The sequence below is a fragment of the Monodon monoceros genome, unplaced genomic scaffold (genome assembly GCF_005190385.1).
Source record: "Monodon monoceros isolate NGI ecotype Baffin Bay Population unplaced genomic scaffold, NGI_Narwhal_1 Super_Scaffold_14, whole genome shotgun sequence".
NCBI classification, from domain to species: domain Eukaryota; kingdom Metazoa; phylum Chordata; class Mammalia; order Artiodactyla; family Monodontidae; genus Monodon; species Monodon monoceros.
This window is the reverse complement of record NW_021703770.1, coordinates 61,507,415-61,530,784: the sequence shown is the minus strand read 5'-3', so window position 1 is coordinate 61,530,784 and position 23,370 is coordinate 61,507,415. Positions and strand designations below refer to the sequence as shown.

General features: G+C 40.1%; 1 protein-coding gene across 12 annotated transcripts in view; it reads right to left on the bottom strand.

Annotated features, from left to right (window-relative positions):
* Positions 1 to 23,370, bottom strand: part of NCOA2 (nuclear receptor coactivator 2) — a 272,180-nt gene that overhangs the window by 103,067 nt on the left and 145,743 nt on the right. The window contains exon 1 of one of the 12 annotated variants that reach the window (XM_029222585.1): positions 21,838 to 22,877. The exons of 10 other annotated variants lie outside the window; for them this stretch is intronic. The gene's annotated coding sequence lies outside the window, so the exon portion shown is untranslated. Of the gene's footprint in view, positions 1 to 21,837; positions 22,878 to 23,370 lie in introns of those variants that run through there. One more of the 12 variants, XM_029222586.1, reaches the window with a different exon arrangement.

Here is a 23,370-nt window from a genome sequence, read left to right as displayed (position 1 = left end):
AGCAACTTACTGTACACGTGGTTTTTTAAATTAACTTCAATAAGTCAAACACATACTATTATTAGGAGATGATTTTTCCAAAATAAAACACTAACAGTTTCCAGTTGGATACAGGATTTCAGAAAATACCACAGACTACAACTGCATCTCTTCTTCTCCAAGTAAAATGGCTTCAACACCTACCTTCTCTTATGCTGTTTCTCACTCCACGGGAACATAATAACTGCGTAGAGACAAATGTTTAAGCTAAAAATTCCTTCCTTTTCAATATGCCCCACTCTCAGATTTACTTTTGTGTAATAGCCTTAAAGTGGTATATTAGACAGTAACTAGAAGACATATTCCATTTTCTGACTGAAAGCCAATAATCCTCATGAATTTTTTAGCTAAAAGACACTTCAAGATGCCATTGGGAAGACTGTAATAAACACATTAGGCTGCAAATGGGCGGCAGCCACTCTTTAACACATGCTGCAATAATCAAATAAATGGCTAAATTCATTTTCGCTGGTTACACAAATATTTTGCTGTAACATTTCCATAATCTCCATCTCTCGTAAAGAAGGAAAAATCCTCTCTGAAAGTCTTATCTTAGCAAAATTCGGTGCAGGATATGTCAGTAGCAGAGAGCTGTTCTAAACTATCATTACCAACGGGGGGGGGGGCGGGGAGGAAACGTCTAGTCTGACATCAGTGGCATAAGATGGTTTCCACTTTCTGAATTCTCACAGGCTAAGTTCCTTAATATAGCCAGTCACTGGGCTGCTTCTACACCCAACGACGTCAGCCGGTGCTAATCCAGCCAGGAATAGCAAGACTAGGTTTTAACAAGGCCTCAGATGAGGAAACACCAGGGGAAGAACTGCATTCCTTGCATAATGTAAGCACTTCTCGCCCCTTCAAGCAGGGTGTACTTAGTCCCTATTAAATATCTGGAAAACCATTTTTCACCAAAGGCTTGGCATTCTGGAAAGAAGTCATCCAACTAAGAACCACAATGTAGTGCTTGTTTTAGAGTTTCATAAACTTCTCCAGATTAAAACTCAATTCTCTTTCTTAATTCTGAAACCTATTTTAAACTTCTTTGAGATTTCAAAAAAACCTTCCTAATTTATGAGAAAAACTTACAGAAATGTCCAGGGCAAGACAGTCTAGACCTACGTAAAAAGTATTTTTGATTATTCCAGTTGTAAAAAGTTTTTAAGTAAATAAATGAGAATCTTCTCCCACAGTATAATATGTTGTTTGCTGCTTTTTGCTAACATTTATTACTTATTAAGCGTCAAGCACTTTTCTTGTTTAAAAACCTACATTTTAATGTTTTTTATATACGTGCGTGTACACATACACACCATCTCTCTCTCACACACACACACACACACACACACATGCACGCACACCCTCACCCTTTACAGATTATCTAACCTCTCTGACCTGTTTCCATAAGTAATTTGCTCAAATTGCTCAGATAATAACTGACAGGTCAGGAGTCACGCTCGAGTGTAATCGTAACAGCTATTTACTGAGTGCTTACCATCTTGGCAGGTATTCTCTAGGTACTTTACACATAGGTAGACCTTTAGTTCCCATAACAATCTATGATTATCACCAATTTACAGATGGGGAAGCTGAGGTACAGAAGAGCTACAGTAACCTGACTGAGGCCACATCGTTAGGAAGTTTTAGAGCTCATAAGTGAATCCAAACACCTCCTCAATTCTTAACCACTGCAATGTGAGCACTGAGGCTCCTATTCTTTAATTACTTTCACTGAAGTGAGAAACGTAAACTTATGTAAATTATAGAAAGCAGCATATTTTAACTTAATTTGATAAACACTGAATATGTAATTTAACAGTACTTTTTGCCAAAATATAGTAGTTTCATTGTAAAATTCAAAATACTATAAAAAATGTCTAGCATCATTCATCTATCCATTCAATAAATACTTAATGCACCAGGCACTGTTGTAGACATGGATAGAGCCAGGAACAAAACAGACAAAGCCCCTGTCCTGCTGAAGCTCGTGTTCTATTGCAGAAAGGAAATCCTGCCTCAGCTCATAAGCGATTATTCCCTGAAGAAAAATGAAACATTACCGTTATTACTGAATTTATTATGAAGTTACTGAAGTAATAAAACCAGCTAGGAATTTTCTCTGGCACACCAAGAATGCTGAGTTTCATTCAAAATAGTAAAAGCCTTCTTTTTCCTACAGAATCAGAAGTAGTAACTGGTTAATTTTAAAAGGCAGTCATCAAGAGCAATTACAGAAAATGATACCTACTAGTTAAATCATTTCGTTTTAACTTTAAACATCATATATTTGAGTATCAGTCTCCATTGGGGTTTCATATTGTCTTTCTCACATAAATCAAACCTATCATTAAGGCACTGTCTACTATTTCCAAGTTTTGTTTATTTAAAATAGAGCTAGGGGCTTCCCTGGTGGCGCAGTGGTTAAGAATCCGCCTGCCAATGCAGGGGACACAGGTTCGAGCCCTGGTCCGGGAAGATCCCACATGCTGCGAACCAACTAAGCCCGCGAGCCACAACTACTGAAGCCCGTGTGCCTAGAGCCCATGCTCCACAACGAAGAGAAGCCACCGCAACGCAGGGTAGCCCCCATCTGCTGCAACTAGAGAAAGCCTGCGCGCAGCAACGAAGACCCAACACAGCCAAAAATAAAAAATAAATAAATAAATAAAAATAATAAAATAAAATAGAGCTAGAACTCACAGACACTTAGAGTTCTTATAAGTGCTTATGAGGTATAGATTTTCATTATTTTTTCCCAGTCTTTTATAGATGTGTTGCGTATACCTATTTGGAAGCAATTTTGGTCCATCTGACTGAGTTTTTCAAACCATTCATCTTAGTTTTTATAGAAACGTATGTACCTTTTCACACTCACAATCAGTTACATAATATTTAATAAAATTATGTGATTACAATAACAAGCACAACTAGCATAAACCAGTTTGGACAAGAAGCCGGCTCTTGGTAGGCATGCAACGTCCCTGCTGTGCAGAAGTGTGGGGTGTTCTGCATTGCCCACCAGCCTGGGGCACTTGGAGCCTAGCATTCTTGTGATTTACAGAGGGAAATGCAGATCATGTGGTCAGTTCCAGCCTTTCGGCCCCAATGAAAGTTGATTATGAAAATGAGAATTTATGCAAAGCTAACCTGAAAGCATAGATCATGAAATCCTTCAATAAGTTTAACTGAATATGTATTACATGCCATGCATGGTTCTAGGAATTGGGAGATACGGCAATGAACGAAACAGACCGAGTCTTTTGTCCATAAGAGAAACAGTGAAACAAATAAAATTTACCACATCAGGTAGTGATCAGAGCTATATAAAAAAATATATATGTAGGGCTAGGATAGTACAACGTGTCAGTAGATGGGGGTGAGGAGTGCCATTTTACCTGGGTGGTCAGGAAAGTTCTCTCTTGATAGAGTGACACCTTTCTAACAGAACTCTAAGATCCATAATAAAATTTCTTTATTATGCAACCATTAAAACAAAATTCAGGAGAAGTCATACAATGCAATGGCTAAGAGCACATCCTCTGATGTCAACTCAGGTTTGGAATGCCCGGAATACCACATATTAGTTGTGCTAATTATGCTAATTAACCCTATTGGACCTAAGTTTCCTCATTTCTAAAACTGTAGAAATACTAATACATACTTTTATAAGTTTGTTGAGAGCATGGAATGTAAAGCACACAGAACAATGATTGGCATCTAGTAAGGGCTTATTTAATAAATGTAAGATATTATAGGTTGAATTTAATACCATGTAAATGCTTACGAAACAATCTAAGCTGATGGTGAATTACAGTTAAAGAGAAAAATTAATTTATAGAAAAAATTAGAATTCACCAATGTATTAGCAGTTAAATTGTTTCAACAAGCACTGTGGGTATAATTTAATGTTTGCATTTTCCAAGTTTCCTTTCATTAACACATCAGATTTTAATGAGTTTACCAAAAGGCAGAAAGGAGGAGAGGCAGGCAGGGAGGGAGGGAAGGAGACCCAGCCGTGCCACTGGAAGAAAACAAAAACAACAAGCAAACCAGAGATTCTTTTAAATAACCAGGCTCTCCAGGATGCAAATTAAAACATACAAATTGTTAACATGCTTATTTTCAGGAAGCATATTGCATAAAATGAGGTAAAGCTACTCTATGGTAAGTGGCACAAAAAATGCCTAAAGTGAATGAAATAAGAAATTGGACCCCCTTTTACAGGTAAGTATTTGCAATGAAATTTAAAGTATAAATTATTTCCTTTTACCAATCAAAGGATATTCTGTAACAGTATTCTATAACTACTGAAACTATTACAACCAAATTATATTTTCTCCAAATCTACCCCAAGTTCTTCTAAATAAGAAAGATGGAGGCTCTTGGTCATTCTGGACTCATTACTGTATCCTAGTCTTAACTTTTGTAACTTTCTCATGTTTTCTCTCCCACAGATGCGATTCTTCTAAAGCAAGAACAATGTCCAAATCACAAGAACGTTCCAGCAAAGGTTACTCAAATCGCGCTTCCTCAGGAAAATCTTCTCTTTCAAGTTCAGCTGAAAAGCCATCTTCTCTATGCAGGCCTCATGGATTCCACTAGGAAGAACCAGAGGTTCCCTTCTACTTGTTCCCTGGCCCATAGGACATGCGATTAAGATAACGCTTCTTTCTTCTGCATCCTCAGTTGCCTCCTTCCCAGTGAGGGTCCAGGGCATTCTCCTGATGGGCCAGGCAGGCCCACACTGCTGTCCCCCACGCCAGGTTCTGGGCGCCAGAGATGCCACGGAAGACACTCTCTTTCCTTTTCTCATTCACACTCATTTCACTCCAAGCTTTCCTAGCGTTTTCCAAGCATTCTTTGTCTCCAGTCAAACAGAACACACAAAGCAGGGGCAAAACTTTAAAGCATGTCCCAGGGACAATGTTTAGGACCCAAATGAAATGTCTGTGGTTAGAGAAGAAAAAAGGATCACAGTTATACAGCTCCTTGGGGCAGTTTAAATTATGTCTCGCATATAAGAAGTCTTTTCCTGGAATACTTTTTTATGCTCTTTCCCTATTCTCTTCCACAGAAGTGGAAAGTGAGCAAGGAGGAAAACCCTGGTTTGGTGGGAGGACCTCCGATTCATTTTTTCACCATACAAATTCTGGCAAACTTTCTTTTCGTCAGATCGTTACAATAACTCCAAACAGTATTTGCTATGAGGCAATGGTTGCCATCAAAAATAGAAAAAAGGCAGCTCTGGATCAACAGGTCCCCCTTCCCCCAATCCAATTTGTTCTTATAAAAATAAGCCAAATTAGGCATTTTTATTTGCAAATAACACCTACAGAATGATTTACTGAGAATTACTAGAATTTAGAAAGTTATTTACAAGAATTCATTATTTGAAAAGAATTTAAAAATTACCTTGGCACCTGAACTTATAAGCCGAAACACTTACTTTAACCATTTTCTTCACTCTTGAACACTGGATTTTAGTAATTATCGAAACTAACCATACTTGAGTTTAGGAGAGATTTGTACTTCAGCTTAAGTTTCAAACTTGGAACACAAACAGCTCTCAGTAGAAGTGCAATCATATTGTTAGTATTGCGATTGTACAACGGAGCCCAATTCTCTGACCTCAGGATCGGGGCGTGGAGAATTAGGGAGCCCTCTCGATTTGCCAGATTTTGTAAGAGCAGAGCTGTCCTGGAGAGCTGTCAATGGAGGGCTTTCTCCTTCCCGCTCCAGATGCAAAGTTACTGCATTTTGGGGAACTAAAGTTATAACTGGACTCAAGAATTGAGCTTCTTCTAATCACCCTTTGGGTAGTTAATACAAATTTAAACCCAAATGAGCTTAAAGGGCGTTAAAAATAATAATTTAATGGACTAGATCAGGGTGGTCTCAAACAGGCATTGAAAAGATTAAAACAACTTCCTCCTATTGGAGAATGTGTCCTTCTGTACCTTTTTTTTTCAATTAGTCCTAAAAATGTGTTTGCACTGAGAGAGTGAAGAATCATTGTTTCTGTAAAACCTACAGCTATGGATAAAAATCTATAAGGCTGCTGCACCTTATTTAACCATAACTGGCAAGTTAATAAGCATGAAATGAAAACTTGAAAGAAATTAAGGTAATTGCTTGACACCTCAGATACAGGTAACTATTATATTCCTTTTGCTTGGTATCGGGGGAAAAAAAGAGAACTCATTAAGCTGAAACTCAAACCCTGGCTCCAGTTAGAATAAATGATGTAGAAAAAACTAAGCTCTCAGAGAAATCACAACACATTATATATGTATGTTCATAACACAGGCACATGACTTCTTTAGTTTGGTGTTTTAAGGCAACGTTGTGAAATCCAGAGTAATGACTATTACTTAGGGCAAAAACATATTTGGGCCCCGGACAATTAAATTTTATATAAGGTTAAGTTTCTAATTAATAAAGATCTCTTCTTGGTATTAAAAATATAACATAAATTATAGGACGTTAATTTAAAAATCTATTTGCATTTCTTTCCTTCTGATGTTCAACTGCGCTGATAATTGAGTTAGCTGCCGAGAGCAAATTACTGGGCTCTCTGGACACTGTAATACAATCACGGAGTAAGAAACAGAACTTAATCTCAAGAAATCAAAGATTTAGGAAGAAGAAACAAGTATGTAGTAAACTAACGCGGGATCCGGCACACACGAAAAACACAAAGTGCTCGCGAAGAGAAATCACTTCTTGTCGTGGGGAGCCTCGGCGAAGGTCTGACGAATGGGCCGAGTTGGGTTTTGAAGAAGGGGTACTACATTTCACAGGGAAGCTGGGGTGGTGGTGAGGGTGTCCCAGGACCCTAGGGTGCCAAAGCGGTGCGCTTAATAGAGAGCACGGTCAGGCCAGAGATGCTGGGTGACCACACGGCCATGTGACTCGACAGCTGGGGGGCTCTGGGTCTTTCCATCCTCACCCAATCTCTTCTCCCCCCAGGATGCTGTCAGGCCCTGGTTATGGTGCTGGCCGCACCCTACCTCCCCCAGTGCCACCCGGGAGCTGTGGGAAACGCACCCTTCGGCTCCACCCAGCCGGCCTGAAGGACGCACCCTGGCGGCGGGCGGGGTCTAACAAGCCCGGACGCTGAGGCCTGCTGAGCTTCGCCAACCACTGCCATCAGCTGCGGGGAGAAAGTTTCTTGTCCCACAGGTGACCTGAAGTCTGACTAACTCACGGTATTAATAATCTGCTCTGACCAAAAAGGAGAGGGAGAGGTAAGGCAGAGTACAGTTTATTCACCGAATTCACGCATTCACCACGTATTTAGTAAGCATCTACTCTGGAGCGTCAGAATATAGAAAACGCTAAATGCTAGCATAAGTAGCAGTCCCTGTTGACTTACTGAACCACAGGCACAGTGGAAAGGTCTCAGCCAGAGGTGGTCAGACCACAGTTAGGGCAGCGGTACCCATCACAGGTTTGGAAGCATAGGGAGGAGGGGCTGAAGGCTTGCTAACAGGATACTGCAAACGGCCACATATGGTACAAGTGCATTTATAGGAAACATCCAGAATAAGCAAATCCACAGAAACAGAAAGCAGATTAGTGGTTGCCAGGGGCTAAGGGGAAAGGCAGAGGGGGAGTGACTGCTAACGAGCACAGGGTTTCTTTTCGGGTTGACGAAAATGTTCTGAAACTAGATAGTGGTGATGGCTGCACAACTGGTGGATAAACTAAAAGCCACTGAACCGGACACTTTCAAAGGGTGAATTTTACGTTACATGAAGTGTATCTCAATAAAGCAGTTTTTATTAAAAACAAAAAACCAGAAAACGACAACAACAAGCCCCACAAGCTATTAGGCCTGATACTGATAACCTGCAGAGTTGTGGAACAGGTAAATGGATGGTTTACAAATATTTAGGAAACAAACTGGCGACTATTACGATCAAGAATGACTTCTCTAATGATTCACCCCACATGAATTGTCCTCCTTCTTTCTGCTAAAGAGATAAGAACTTTGTTTTTAAAGTTTTATTATTATTTTTTCTTAATAAAAGTAATGCATGCTCGTAGTAGAAAATTTAGAACATAAAATGCTAAAGAATATATTGCATGTATTCCTACCACACAGAGAATAACCATTAAATTAAAAAAAATTTCTGCTCAGCATTGGGAGTTTTGGACTGACATGTACACACTGCTCTATTTAAAAAGGATAACCAACAAGGAACTACTGTATAGCACAGGGAACTCTGCTCAATATTCTGTAATAACCTATATAGGAAAAGAATTTGAAAAAGAATAGATACATGTATATGTATAACTGAATCACTTTGCTGTACACCTGAAACACAACACTGTTGATCAACTATACTCCAATATAAAATAAAAATTTTTAAAAAAGTACTGTGTGTGTCTGTGTGTGTGTGCCACAAACTGCATGTACAATTTTATAGATGCCCTTATTATTTCTAAGATTTTTCCATGGTATTAAATATGTCTTTATAAACATAATTTTTAATGGCTCTATGATATTCCATCATATGAAAGTACCATAATATATTTAAACATTTTCTATAATCATTTAGTTTGCTTCCATTTTTTACCACCATAAATAACACTGTGATGAATATCTTTTATATAAGTACTGATCCACATATCTGATTAATTAATAATCAATAGTCAATACAATAGAGTCTCAGAAATGTAATTACCAGATCAAACGGTGTGACCATACTTAAAACTATTATATTTACTGTCAAATTATTTTCCAAAAAGGCTGTACTAATTTCTAATCACCTCAGCAGGGTATGTGAGGTCCCATCGTACCAGAATTCACAATAATAATGAATATTATGATTTTTAAAAATGCTTTGCAAATTTGAAGACTATGGCACGACATTATTTTCTAATTTAAACTGATTACTAATAATTGAGTATTTTTCAAATGTTTTATAAGCATTTCATGTTTACTTTAATAAAAGAATGTGGAGTCAGGGATCTGGCATAGACGCAGCATATTCAGGTTGGTGAGGCATCTGAGTTATTGCTATTGTAGAGATGAAAGCAGATGTGGCTCATAATGAATCACCTGAGAAACTTTTTAAAAACATGGCTTTCCAGGCTCCACCCCAGACCAACGAAATTAGAACCCCCCCTGCAGAACGACCCCAGGTGATCAGCTGAAGCCTGTCCAGCGCCCACTGGAAGGGAAGAGCAGCACTTAGAACTACTGGGCTGGGAGACAATGGTGAGTTAGTCTAGGCTGGTGGAATAACATTCTGGGTGTTAGTTAACTGCTTATTACAAACAAAGAGAGGTTCTCCAGTCTAGTTGATTTTTTTAATCAATGACTCGAAAAAAAAAAAAAACCTGTTTATCAGATAGGCAGGTGACACAAAGCATACCTATCATGTTTGATAATACGAGTACTTTTCTGAAAATCTTAACATTAGCAGACTAGAAGGTCCGAACCAGCACAATGACATTATTTACTCAGTATCTTTGTATTATTAAAACAATGTGAACACCTACAAAAACACAATTAAAAAAAAGGAAACGAAAATCCCTCGCAATCTTCCTATTTTAATGTGTTCAGTATTTGAATTGGGGCAGAGATGAAACTTCTCTCACATTTGGTCAACATCTAAATAGTTTTCTTTTTCTGTCTTATGTTTCTTCCCAAATACAACCCATAGCAGTTCTACTCCATCCTACCGGTCCTTCCTGTGCCTCTCAAGTCTTACTCTGTAGTAAGAAATTCGCCCACATCCTTAACCCAGTAACAGTACAAGGAGCCTTTCTGGTACCTCCTGACAGGCCCTCCCCACAGTCCATTCCCATAGACGCTGCCTGTCCTCTCATCACGCTCGTCCCAGGAACAGGAGGGTGCGGCATCCCCTCTGCCTTCCTCAGAGCTGCCACTAGGCCGCTGCTCAATTACAAGGGTGGCCTTGAATCAAAATCTCCGCTCCTTGGAAACCCATGTCTTAAAGCACCCTCTATCCATGATCCGCCTTGAGATGTACCAGTGTGCCACTTAATCTTCCACCTTTACTGAAGATGTTGGTATTTGATTAGTTCTTCGTCTCTAGGCCACATCTGGTCGCCACCCGGAGTGATCTCACAATCTCTGTGAAATCCTCACAGGCCCTCCTGCCTCACCTCCAACAGAGGTCACCTCCACTGCACTTCGGCCACTGCCCCTACGATCACTCCCGAACCTTGCTGTCACCCAGAACTGGGGGCCCCCGAAAGCCACTTCTGGCTCACAGCTTCCTAGCATGCTAGCTTTCTTACTGTCTTCCTCCTTGGTAACCGGTCTTCATGCATCAAGAACTCTAGTCCCTTGCCCTTCTGCTCATCGCATGTCCCTCCCTAGCTTGCTGGATTCACCACCGTCAGGTGGGTCTCACGCATCTCTTCTCACAGAGTTCCCTCCGCAAAACTTAATCCCAAGATTCCTCCACTCCTATAAGTAGGGATCCGAGCCCCGACAGAGAAAATCCCACAGCTAAGGGCGGAACGGCCCCTCAGACGTTTCAAGGTTTCTCAACTTGCCTTAGACTCATAGGCCTGCCTGCCCATCCTTTTATTTGTTCTCCAGTCAGCTCCTATTTACCCCAACAATTATTTCCAGCTTTTACCACTTGGGCAAATGGCCGATCAACCTGATTTTATGCGACTTCCCTTCCTTTCACTTACACAGAAATCCACTGCTCTCTTCAACATCACTCCTGGCTTCGCAGAGGATGTGTGATCCCTCGTCTTGTAAACACTAACTGCTCCAACCCCATTTCCTATTTCCCTCCCCATCTTCTCTGAGACTTTGCTACAAAGCTTCCTTTAGCAACCGTTCACCCTTTTTCTTTCTACTTTAACCTATAAGCACACTCAGGTCATTTCCATCCCTTGAGTGTGAATCTTTCTCCAGCAGCCATCCAGTCTCACATCTTTCCTTCACATCCGGACCTGCCCAAAGACTACAGGCCTGTTCTCCCTTACCCCAAACACTAGGGAGCCACAGAATTTAGAATCCAGAGAGATAGACATATTTTAATTTTAGAAAGAGAAAACGTGGCATATGCCATATTTCATAATAACCCCACAGAGCCCTGTGAGTGCATTCTGTAATCAAATCCAATATTATTTCTGCAGTGAAATGTATGAATATTCACACTAGGTGGGACAAATGAAGATTATAAGCCATTCCATATCCATTCAAGTCAGGTTTTACCGCTAAATGAGTTATAAAAACCTTTCCTGTTCCAGAGTTTGTTGAATTCTGAGATTCAGATAAGGGAATACAGGCCTGTGGTTTATGCCTATTCCCTTCCACTCACTTCATGATCCCAAACAATTACATTTCCTCCCCCCCCTCGTTCCACTGACTCTGCCTCCCTCGTCTTCCATGACATTTGCATACCAAGCCTACATAAGTTCTGGCATCCCGTGCTATGTGACTTAGCCTTTCCACTGTGCCTGTCACTGTGATCACGTCCCCCCAGGGATTCCTCCCGGTATATCTCTGTTCTGAGCCTTCCATGACACCACCCTGTATAGGGCCTCCCCTTAAACTGCATAATTCTTCTTCCATCTCTTTCATGGGACCTTCCTCTTTGGAGTTCTCCAGGCCTCCTCTTCAGCCCAGCCCTCTCCTCGGTTCTCTTCCGTTTTTTAAAATTATGTTTAACAGCTTTAGAGGGGTGTAAGTCCGAAGCCATACAATTCACTCTTTTAACACATCCATTTCAGCGGTTTAGTCTAATCACAGGATTGTGCAACCGTCACCACATCTAATCCCACAACATTTCATCACCCCAACAGGAAACCCCACGCTCACTATGCAATGCTTCCTCATTCCCTCCTCTCTCCCACCCTGAAGTACTAACACCCTCTGACTTTATGTATGTGCCTAATCTGGACATGTCATATAAATGGAAACATATAACATGTGGCCTTTTGTTTCTCACTTATTTCAATTAGCATAATGTTTTCAAGGTTCCGCAATATTGTAGCATGTATGAGTACTTCGTTCCTTTCTATAGCCAAATATTGCAATGTATATAGGATATACCACGTTTTATTTATCTACTCATCAGTTGATGGGACATCTGGGCTGTTTCTACTTTTTGGCTCTTAGGAATGAATAATGCTGCTATGGACATCTGTGTGCAAGTGTACAGATATGCTTTAGTTTTTTTGGATATAAATCTAGAAATGGAATTGGTGAGTCTATAGCACCTTTACATTTAATTTTTTGATGAACTGCCAGACTGCTTTCCAAAGTGAATATACCATTTTATTTTCCCACCAGCAATGTCCGAGGGTTCCGATTTCTCCATATCTTCATCAACACTTATTTAATTTTTAAAAAAAATTACAGCCATCCTACTGGGCATGAAATGGTGTCTCGTTGGCTTGATCTGCATTTCCCTAGTAACTATGTTGAGCATCTTTTCAAGTGCTTTTTTGGCCGCTGCATATCTTCTCTGGAGAAATGTCTATTCAAATCTCTGTCTATATTAAATTAGACTCTGCAGTGATTCTTAGCACCACTTTGGAGTTATGAATGGCTTTGAGAGTCTGACCAAAGCCAAAAAGTAAAGCTACATAGATAACAAAACAAGGCATACAATTCTCCTAAGATGTCACTAACCCACAGTGAGACTACTTATGGACCTTCCAGATTAAGCAGCCTTGCTGTATATCATAGGTTCTCAACCCTGGTGCATATCTGAAGACCACCTGGGGAGCTTTTAAAAAACACCACATAACCACATGATTCAGCATGTCCACGTCTAGGTATATACTGAAAAGAACTGAAAGCAGGGACTTCAGCAGATATACGGACACCCGTATTCACAGCAGCATTATTCACAATAGCCAAAAGGTGGAGACAACCCATATGTCCATCAATACATGAATGAACCAAAAGTGTATATACATACAACAGAATGTTATTCAGCCTTAAACAGGAATGAAATACTGATACATGCTACAACACGGATAAACCTAGAAAACATGATGCTAAGTGAAAGAAGTCAGACACAAAAGGCCATATATTATGATTCTACTCATGTGAGGAACCCAGAATAGCCAATTTCATAGAAACAGAAAGTAGAATTGTGGTTACCAGGGCCTTGTGGGAAGAGGGGTGAGTACTTATTGTTTAATAGGTCGAGAGTTTCTGTTTAGGACGATGAAAAAGTTCTGGAGGTGCACAGCAGTCCAACAACGTGAAGGGGTACTTCATGCCACTTAACTGTACATTTAAAACGGCAAATTTTATGTTAGGTATATTTTACCACAATTATAAAAAGACACGTTTGTGTACACACACACACACACACACACACACACACACACACATATGACCAGGACACCATCAGTATTTTGCTTAAAAGCTCTCCAAGTAATGCAAATGTTCAAAAAGGCTTAAGAACTGCGGCTTCATGCTCTCCTTGGTGGTAACACCTATTCCCAAGGTTTCCCAAATCTTTCTTTCCAGCCTTCACCTCTCAAAGCTTCTACCTCAAAAATCCAGCTAGGTTTCAATGCACAGAGTTGAGCGCATCCATTCCTCCTTCTCATCCCCTAACTGCCCCACCTGAAAGAGCGCCATCCACTGAACATCATCCTTAAACTCCTACATTCTCGCCAGAAAATCATCAATGTGACTCTGCCTCTTAAGTATTCTCAAGCCTCCCCCCTTGTCTTTAAGATAATCATTACTGCTTCTAGCTCGGGCCTTCACCTTACTTGGAAAATCTAACGTAAGCTTCCTTACCTCCAGATAATTAATTTCCCGGCTCAAGATCTTTAGTAGACGCCACTCCCTCTGAGATGAAGTCTCTGCTGCCTCAAATGTTACAGATGATGCCTTATGGTCTAGCCCTTGCCTATTTCTCCAGGGCCATCTCCTGCTGATTCTGCTTGCCCTGGTGATGTATAAACTGCACGGGGTTCCTCACCTACCACACACTAGTTCTCACCTCTTTTCTTGTGCTTGCTACACATGGAACAAAAAATAGATTTTCCCCCTTTTGGCTAATTCCCACTCATCTTTCAAAACCTAGCTCAGATGACCTTCTCCCCAAGATTAAATTCCCTTCCTCTATCTTTTAATAGCCTACATAACTACCATTAACCACATATATCTTAATTATGTCTTTTTCCTTAGCAAATTTTAAGCTCTGTGAGGGGTAGAAACTAAGTAGGCTTCATCTTTTTATATTAGGCCCTTACCAGAATGCCTGCCACACAGTACTTAATTCATGTTCATGGAATAAATTGCTTTACAAACTACTATAGAGTTTGAAGCTATTTCATCAAAATAGGAAACATCATTTACTATGCTATATCTGTATTTTATTTGATCTTCACAAAAACCCTATGAAGTCATTATTATTATGATTCCCTGAAGTACAGAAACATCAAATAACATGTCCAAGGTCAAACACCACCAGCAGGTGGTAGAAGTGAGAGACTCCAGAGCCTGAGCCCTGCCTCTTCTTCCCCTCCCCTGGCGGAGATATGGCTCTTCTTACCTGTGTAGGTCTCATCTTCTCAAGGAGATATTTCCTGCCTTCCAGGATTTTTCTCTATAATTTTTAAAGTTATAATCTTAACATACAGTTTTGTATCTTTTAAAAATTAAAAAAGTTTTAGCATGTTACTACTGGTCTTCATAACCAGCATGACTACTCATGAAGACAAAGGTAGATTCTTACAATGAGGTTGAAACAAACAAAAAAACTGTATGAAGTTCTAAATAGGGGAAGCTAAGATTATGGCCACTTAGGTGATTAATAGCCACAGGGGATTTTAGCTGATTGCCAGCTTAATATGAATCAAGCAAACGACAGGATGCTAAAAAATAAGAGATGTACTCTTAGAAATGCAAAAAGAAAAGAAAAATTAGAAATCTGCAATTTGAATAGACACATGAAATTCCATGTTGCTCCGGAAGATAAGAGATAATAGGTGCCTGGGGAATTTAGTCAATGAACAGACACTAACCAAGAACTTGTTTAAATAAGCAGGGATATGTATGTATGGGTGTGTGTGTGTGTGTGTGTGTGTGTGTGTGTTTATATGTGTGTGTACATGGATAAACTACTTGGGGAGATGAAACATACACAGGTACGAAAACACACTACGTGTGTTGAAGGGATATTTCACAGAGAAGAAATATCTTAGGCATTTGGTAATTATTAAGTGTTGGACTCTACATTATTTTATTTAATTCTTAGAGCTCTACAAAGCAGATACTGTCCCCTGTTTTACAGAGGAAAAAACAGATTCAAAGAAGTTAACTGACTTGTCCAAAGTCTCAAAGCTTACACGTTATACCACTAGGTTTCAAACCAAGCTCTGATTGCTCTTTCTACAATCCTTAACTTTCTAATAAAAACCATTAAATAAGGACTTCAAAATACATAACAGGAGAGTTGTTGATGATAGTACAAGGAAACGGTCTAGTTAAAACGTTAGAAAAAAATGAACATATCATCCTTGAAGTCTGTGGAATGTCCATCCCTGGAGACCTTCAGCTGTAACATCAAGGGAGGGATAGACAGTTGACACCAGAATTGCCAGGTAAGATCGACACCCCACATGCAGTTAACCTCCCAATATGAACAGAGGAACCAAAAGCCATGACCTTACAATGCTATGATATGAAAGCACCTGATTTTTCGTTCTCTCCTCTCAGCATCATCAAGGAAGGATGAGCTTTCCCTTTCCCTGAATTTCCTTTCGAGTCCTTATGTCACTGTCACATGCTTATTTGTGCGTCATTTCCAGCCCTCAGACTGGTCCCACAACCTCCAGGTTCTGACTGTGACCAACAGTGAATACACTGCATCACTCACCTGAAGCACAAAATTATACTGAACTCAGGTGGCTTAGACGTTTAGGACTGTACCAGGACCCCAGAAGCTCAACGGCGTCCCCGCTTACCTCCATACCCGCAGCCCAGACCCTCTACACCAGTGAAACATCTGTTTTTAGTGTCTGGCAATAACTGGATTGATTTCTCTGCCTTTGGAACATTCGGCTCACAGTAACCCTTTGTACAAGAAACAACTTCCCACTTACATCTGTTACCTTGTCTTTCCCCCTTCTTAATCCTAGGTGTCCTGATAACATTTCCAAGCAACTACATTAGAAAATTATGCTCCAGAATCTAATTCCAACTGTCTTGAGGTTACCTGGCACTTGAAATAATCTGGAGGTGACAGGAGATCAAACCAGGGAGGACAGAAGAGGCCTCTGGAATGGGCCATTATAGAAACTCTATTTCAACCCTGGCAGAGGTAGCTGTACACAACTCCGCAATGGTTAGCTCTGCTAAACATGTATCCTGGCTTATTATCTAAATGAAAGACTAAACTCGACAAACGACCAAGTGGAAAAGTCAGGGAACTTAAACTGGTCTTCTGCTTTTAAAGGTGAAAAACACAAAAACACAAGAAGTCCCACAGATCTTCTTGGTAAATGCCACGTCGTACCAGACTCCACTGCACTCTGTTCTGAACCCAACCATCCATGCCCACAGCCCTTCCTAAGGATCCTCAATGGGCTGTTACGAGGAAGCTTTCACCCAGCTCTTGACACTGAAGACTCCATAGCAATGCTCCCCTGACACCTGATCTAGGCACCCAATGGACAGGCTGCCCAGCGGTCCACTGGGGCGGCTCGGCACAAAAGTTCTATCCAGACACAGACAGAGGTGATGGCCTGAGTCCAGTAGATTGTCAGAGTCTGTGGAATATGTGAGAGAGAGCTGTTCTGTGTGCAGAGAGAGAAGGTGAAAAGACACAGAGGAAGAAACCACAAGAGGATAAAGGACAAGGAGCAATGAACGAGCCAATTAGGAAGCAGAGAAAAGGTGTGCCCTGAGCGTGAGGGGTCTGCTGAGCTCATGAGACAGAAGCAGCTGGTGCAGACAGAGCGCACCTCGGCCACCGCAATCAACACGCACAGTGGCTCTGCACCTTTCCTCCCAGTAAGTCAGAGCACATGCTCCCCTAGCCTAGATTTCAATGGTTAGGCTATCAAATAGACACGGAAGCTTTCAATGTGGGTAAATTTGTGGCCCACGAGCTATAACTCCACCCCTTCCCAATAAAGGCAGAAGTCCCAAGGACAACACCAGACCTACTGAACTCTATCCCCTCACTCGGCCCTAAAGTCATGGAAAGCCTGGCTCAGCTCTTGCTCTCATCATTTCCTAGCTGTGCAACATTGGGAAAGGTACTTAACCTTTCTGAGCTTCAGTTTCCATGTCTGTAAAATTCAGAAATAATATTCACTTCACAGGTTTGTATGAAAATTAAATGAGATCGAGGATAAAAGTACATAGCTTGATATATATAGGCTTAATTCAGGCATGAGTAATAGAGCTGTTGGCCAAAAGTTCAGTGTTAATGAATCAACAATACATATATTAAATAAGGTGTCTTTAAACAGAAACCTACTCAAAATAAGGCTATGTACTGATCCAAGAGCTAAAATGTTATGACCAGAGACTCGTAGGAATCTAACTCTGTATCTCCCCTAGAAGCAATGGCTCCGTATTTGCTAACTCAGTGTCTGCCGTGACTTTATGGAAAATAACGCCTGCAAATAACAAGGATCAGCTGTAGTTCATCAAAGTTAGACCATGGGAGTAGGGCAGAATCTGGGGGGCAGGCAGCTAGAAGGGTACAGCCAGGTCATGAAAGGGCCTTTTATGTCCTACCAAGGGGTGTGGACTTCATACCGCTTCTAATCTGATTACTGATTAGAAGACTGTGGGCCTGGGAAAGGTCTACAGCTCCCTGCTCCTGAGTGGACCCCTGGTGTCTGGCACAGATGTCTCATCTACAAGAAAGACTGCTACCCAATGCCTTACACATGTTGTCCTCTTGGCTCAGAGCCGCAGACAACAGAAGATACTGGGAACCACCAACCGTCTAGTGGCCACGGTGAATGTCAAAAGAAACAGGTGAAATCAAATTCAGTAATGTATTTTAACACATCGTATTCAATATAGTTATCTTTTCAACGTGTAATCAATATTCTAAAAATTATTAATGAGCTATTTTATTTTTTCTTTGGGGAGGGGGGCACTCCGTCTTCAAAGTCTGAGTGTATTTTGCACTCAATTCAGATAGGCCACATTTCCAATGGTCAAAAGCCACTCGTGACTTGTGGCTCCTATGCTGGACAGTGAAGGCCTAGGATACCCTATACATCCTCCAGGGCCTGCTAGTCATCTTCTGTTCTCTTTACTTTCTCTGCCCAGTGTCCCCTGATCAATCCTCTCCCCACCCCAGGGACAGTCAGTTACTCTTCTCCTGTACTAGTGAAGCACCTGACAAAATTTTACAATAAACAGTTGTTAAATAAACAGGAGGATTTAAGTGCAAGAATGAAACTGGCTATCTTTCCATTTTAAAAATAAACCAACCCGTAGGAGGATCCATCAAGGGAGACCAAAGATAGATGATAACGCTATATTCATACTTAACTTTCCCACTCATTAGCAAAAATCCAGTTATAAAAATTTCGTGAGGTAAAACTTTTTCCCACCGTGAATACTGACGAGAAAGAGTGACATCACCTCGGAGAAAATACACTTGTTCACTACTAAAGCCTGAAGAAGTAGAAGGGATCCCTATGTGAAATATTATGTAGACGGGAACTCCTCTCTAGGGAATTTGCGTGGGTGTAAAATGACTTACAACAAATCTGAAATCAGTGGCTGATATTCCAGGGGTGTTCCCAGTGTCTGAAAACAAGAACCTTAATTTGGATTCTCTGTGGTTTGTATACCTGAATGCTCCCATCATAGCAATGCAGTGAGTAAAGGACCTTGAAAACAGCAAGGTTTCCATTTGCCAAGAAAAAGGAGAAGTAGCTAAGTAAGAAAATATGTAACATGCATCCTTCAGATCCCACGACTTCAGAACTTCTCCCCACCCCGTGAATCTCACGCTAACTCTGAGTCCACTCCTTGTACCAATCTCCGCTACCGCATAATAATGCGCTCGCCCCGCTCACCTTTCCCTAAAGCAGATTTCTGAATCAGCTGTGAGTTACTTTTCATGAATATGTTTCTTTTCAGTGCAGACCAAACCTCATTTACACGAAGCTTTAAGAAGGACCCTGGAAAATTTTCTATCTGTTGCACAAGTTTTTTTTTTTTTAACATCTGTATTGGAGTATAATTGCTTTACAATGGTGTGTTAGTTTCTGCTTTATAACAAAGTGAATCAGCTATACATATACATATACCCCCATATCCCCTCCCTCTTGCGCCTCCCTCCCACCCTCCCTATCCCACCCCTCTAGGTGGTCACAGAGCACCGAGCTGATCTCCCTGTGCTATGCGGCCACTTCCCACTATCTATTTTACATTTGGTAGTATATATATGTCAGTGCTACTCTCTCACTTCGTCCCAGCTTACCCTTCCCCCTCCCCGTGTCCTCAAGTCCATTCTCTATGTCTGCATCTTTATTCCTGTCCTGCCCCTAGGTTCATCAGAACCATTGTTTTGTTTTAGATGCCATATATATTGCACAAGTTTTTTCACTTCATGAATTTTATATCCCTTTGGTTTCCAAAGAATTAAACTGCATCTATTAAAATATAGCCTAGTACCTTAATACTGCCTAAATCTTCCCAAACTGTGACTTTCTCAAAAAACCAAAAACCTCCTAAGAACACATTTCACTGAGGTTTACAACACTGAGTACTAGGATCACCTTTAATTCCGTCTTTTCTTACCCTATCTTTCCTACACATTAAAAATCTCTCCAAGAAGCAAACCCCCTCAGCCTGACAAGATCAGACCTGATTATAATATCTGTGGTTAATTATTGTGGTTGGAATTCTGAAGTGTAGCAGGATTTGCAAGCTAGTCACCTGGCTTGTTTAGACACTACCCTGATGTCAAAATGTGTGTCTTTTAACTCTCATAGAAAGACTGGGGCTCTTCCTCACTCCCCAATCTCTGAAAGTTAAGATATTTTTAGATAACACAACAGATTAATCCTTTTATGAATGTACTTTAAAACTGTACAGGACTGACATTTGATGTCCTAGGAGAAAAACAGCACGATCTGGAACCAAACCTATCCTAGTTTTAAGAGAATGTAAATAAAACGACTTTTTTTTTGGTTACAATACAAAGGAAATATGAACAGGCACAGATGGAGACTAGTGAAAACTACCATCCAGACGTGCTCAGGGAGAAGTCGTTAACCAAGTCCTCAGGAATACTCTCTGATTGGCCAAACAAGTTTTACAAAAGTGCCAGCTGTAAGTTATCTTGTAGGTTTAAATATCTTATTTGCCTTTGTTTTCCCAAAGTGTTTCACAGAGTGCCATGTAATAATAGTAAGTGCTCAATAAAAACACCTTGAACTACCCCAAAATCCTTGGATCACTTCAAAAGCTTTAGATAAGGCGGCAAAATAAAATTCAAAAGCAAAAACAAAGAAAAACAAAGAAAGCCCAAACCATCTGGCTATAAGAGTTTCATTATTCAATATGATGCTAGTGACTTTTGGGCTGATACCAGTATGTAATTGTCTTATATCCTACTTACAAGAATGTAGGGAGAGTCCTACAATTAAAAAATAAATCCCAGAATGATTAAAACCACAGGTAATTAACTGTTTATTTGAACCAAGTTGTCTTTTTATGTAGGTAGACTAAACTAAGGTGCCAGTTTTTTTTAAAGAAAATCCCATTTAATAAGATTAATGATTTTATTAAAACTATATTGTGCTAAAATATAGTTTATAGATATTATAAGGAAGAGAATCTCTTGCACTTAGTATGATTAAAAATTATGTTTGAGCTGCTCTCACCATATTTTCTTGGAGAAGATAATAAAAAGAATCAATTCTTTGTAAATTGTCGATACAGTACATAATGGCCAGATAAGAGTTCTTACCTCCATCAGTGTCAATTTCAAAAGGGAAATATACACAATATAATAATATATGTGGTTTGAAACATACACACACCCCAAGTTGGGCACATCTGGTCTAGAAGTTAACTGAAAAACATATTAGTGAATTCATACCTCTAGTAAACACTGTATAATAGTTAACCCTTTTCAGATAAAGCTTATGATTATCTTTCCCCAATCTCAGATTTTTAAGTACTACACCTTCCAAGGTTGAGAGAAAGGTACAGACTGCTAAGAGAATTAATAGCATTAGCATGAGCGAAAGTGGACAAGCAGAGTCTAAAGATTAACTGCATGTTTTCAGCTTTCTGCACACAGTAGCATAAGGATGTAGTAAATCAGAAAAAGTTAGGTACTCTATACAACAAAAAATCATTCATTCAAGGCCTCAGCCAAAATAAGATTTATTACCTAACTAAAATTTAGATAATTTCAAATTCACTGCAAAGCCCTCCCTTTTTTAAGGCTTGAATTACAAAAGGATATTAAAAAAAGTTAACAGATACAAATATAAAGCTTATATTTATTCCTTAATGAGTAAGATTTGCATTGGATTCTTCTTTGGAAATTTAGAAAATGCTTACCAATTCATTTCCTAAAACAAGCATGAGACTGTATTTGGCCACATAAAGAAACTGCAAGAAACCTTTAATCGCTAAATAAACACATAAGAAATAGGGACCACGAAGGAATCAATTTGGATAGCACTGTATGTATCTGTCCCCAAGAACACTATATCACTGCCCGGTTGTCATGCTCAGTTCTCCCTCGGCAACACGCACATCCAATCCAGAAGCACACAGAATTCCAAGAACACTGCCAAACATTAAGTCAGAGCACTTGTGAAACACACCTTGTAATTGTCCACAGCCTTTGCAGTTCAAACCAGAGCTCAGCAGCTTGTCCTTATCTTCACCAGTGATGTAAATAAAAATACCATACATCACTCTTCCAAAAGAAAAACCAAAAAACCCCACAATTAGCAATAAATTTAATGCCTCAGAGATAAATCTCCTGTGTTAACCCAAACCAGCATTCTGCCTTGATGTAAACCTGAGCACATGCTGAGTGCCCTGCTGCTTACCTCCTCTATCACTTGCTTCTAACGATAGCTGACAAACTAGCCTCACAAATCCTTTTTTAGCTGCTGATCAGACAGATCCCCCTTTGACAATCCAGCATGGTGGAACACTCGAAAATTCTTCCTGCTTCTATTCTATCGCTTGCTCTAAAAACCAGTTTCCTTTTCATTGAGATAATAGCCTTTTCTGCAATCACATGACTCAGAAGCTACATTAGCAGAGCTTTATGATAATAGACTAAGCCTCTACCCCCTCCTGTTATTAAGGGGATGTCTTTCTCTTTCTCTTTCCCTTTCCCTCTCTCTCTCTCTCTCTCTCTCTCTCTCACACACACACACACACACACACACACACGTGCCCATCATGCACATGCACTCACATACACGGGTCTAAAATTATTTATTCTTCTTGGAATTATCATAATAAAGAAGTATACTCTAACATGAAAACACTAAAAATTTCTAGATCTGCCTGCTAAAAATAACTGCTAAAAACAAACATTCTGATGCATGGTCTTCCTTTCAGCAGGATGCAGCACGCTGGCCATGAACACTCCCCAGTGAACAGTGTATGAAGTGGGACAGTCAGAGGGAAATGTGTATTCTCCTGTTCTCTAGAGCTTTGCCCCCAGAGATATAAAGCTGACAAATCTGGCATAACGAACACTGTGGAGACATGATAGCTACTCACACATTGGGAATTAATTAGTTTCACGTATTAGTAAAACACCATGTAAGCATACTTTTTTAACACCAAAATGTATTCTTATTAGGAATACACCCTGTGTAATTTATAAGTTATTCCAAGAAGAAGAAATATTACCATGGCCAAAACAATCTTAAAATATAAAATTCAAAAGTTCTTTTGAGCCTGGCCAATTTGATTGATTTCTGATAAACCATCAACTTTCAAAACACGCATGTGGAAACACTAGGTCAATGCCTGACACACAGTGGTTGCTCCACACTTTTTTTTTTTTAATGTCCTTGGTAACAGGTTGAAGTACTAGGCAAAGAGACAGCAGTGGATTACATTATCTTCTTACTTTGTTTTCATATCAAAGAATCTTTTAAATCTACCAGACAAGCAATTTGGGGAAGGAGTTTAAGCGTAAGAATGTGCTGAGAAGTGGAAAATGGAGAAAAAGATGGGCTAAGGCGTTGCCCCAGAAGCAAAATCACACTGAGGCATAACACACAACTGGGAGAGCGCTGCTACCAGCAGACTGAAAGCAAGACAGCCTGTTCAACTAAGTCAACAGATGAAGCTACATTTTACATGTTTTGGTTTTATTTATTGCCTTG